General features: G+C 33.8%; 1 long non-coding RNA gene across 2 annotated transcripts; it reads right to left on the bottom strand.

The window, feature by feature from the left end:
• Nucleotides 1–56: 56 nt before the first annotated feature.
• LOC109592704 (uncharacterized) lies at nucleotides 57–727 on the bottom strand. Of its 2 annotated transcripts, none has more exons than XR_002190508.1 (3): nucleotides 682–727; nucleotides 570–642; nucleotides 57–173 (listed from the first exon to the last, which is right to left on the bottom strand). It is a non-coding gene; the product is annotated as an uncharacterized LOC109592704 (long non-coding RNA). The 2 variants fall into 2 exon arrangements; XR_002190507.1 differs by having other exon boundaries at nucleotides 570–636.
• Between the last annotated feature and the right edge of the window lie 771 nt (nucleotides 728–1,498).

Here is a 1,498-nt window from a genome sequence, read left to right as displayed (position 1 = left end):
GTATTAGTGATTGGTTGATTACCTGTCAAATGCTGTGAATTTTAGTTCAATTTCTCTAGGCCCGTACATTGACCGCTGGACACGATAGTGATGATGCAATAGATCATGTTCATCGTAATCAATGTGCTCATAATGATTGAGGAATGGATATAAAGGATGGTCATCATTCAATCCTGAGAGAGAGAGAGAGAGAAAAGTAACAATGGAAATAAAAAGGTTAATGAATGCAATAAAGAAATTGTATATGAAATAAAATAAGCCCATTGAGTAAACTAATAGCCACAGGGCATACAGACATGATAGCCACTACATGAGGGACAGAAACAAGAACATGTATGAAGTATAAGTACATGTAAAAATTGATTCATGTACATTTTAAATTAAAAATGTACATGTGCTTTTATTGGCAATTTAAATAAAATCCTCCTATTGCCTAGCGTATAAACTAATGGAGTGGCTTTTAGGAATGAAAAACACACAAGCACGAGCAGAAGCAGGTGTCGTGAAATGTAGTTTGCTCGCTTGGCTGATAGAGAAAAATAACAAAACCGTTTAATGTTCAAGCTCACCGTAGGAGAGAGAGACGAAGAGAAGAGAGAGACAGAGACAGAGGAGCATGTTGTTCTATCAGGCAACCTGCCCCTGGCATAAATTAGCAAAAAGGAAGAGAAACGGACTAACCTTCAGGCTTTCCTTTATCTATGAAGCTACCTGGCAATGAAAGTTGATACAAAAAATTAATAATAAAAGTAATTAAGCAGTCATAATAACAGATTTTAATAATAGTTAACTAATTAAAATTCATAATCACTGACGTCATTATTTAAAAAGTTATGACGTTCATATTATTTTTATTAATATTAACTAACTAATTTTACTTAACTATTAATAACCTAAGTGGCCTTCTCTTATCTTCGGGGGGTTGATTCTGGTCTTTTTAGGTCAAAAGAAAGAGAAAAGAGGAAGAAGCGAGAGGGAGAACACGTATCGGCAATCTTTAGGGACTCTTGTAACGGCTAGGAACTAAAAGGCAAGTCTTATGCTTATTAACTCGACTTTGCCCCTAGTACATGTACTCTGGTATGTCTTTATGTGTCTACGTGTCACTTTTAAAGGTATTTGTGTATATACGCATCCATTAGGGAGGTATTCTGGCATTTATTGGTGTAGAGGGAAACCCAATGAATTACATATATATATATATAGCATTCACTGACTTTCAAGTATTTTGTATGTACATGTACATACACACAGTCGACATGTTTTTCAGTGTATTTTTTGTCGTTGGTTTATATTAATTTTTGGTTTATTTGGTACGTTAGAATGTTTTTTATTTTTTGTACGATTTGTATTCGTTGCATCAAATATTTGGATAAAGTCATAAATGGGCGTGGCCCACTTTTGATGAGTAGAAATATTACCACGTTTACTGTAAAGTAATTATTATTATTATTATTATTGTCATTTTTATTTTGTGTATGTCACTTCCATGCAATCC

The sequence above is a fragment of the Amphimedon queenslandica genome, unplaced genomic scaffold (assembly GCF_000090795.2).
Source record: "Amphimedon queenslandica unplaced genomic scaffold, v1.1 AMPQUscaffold_4211_Cont23806, whole genome shotgun sequence".
Taxonomy (NCBI): domain Eukaryota; kingdom Metazoa; phylum Porifera; class Demospongiae; order Haplosclerida; family Niphatidae; genus Amphimedon; species Amphimedon queenslandica.
This window is presented reverse-complemented; position numbering and strand designations above follow the sequence as displayed.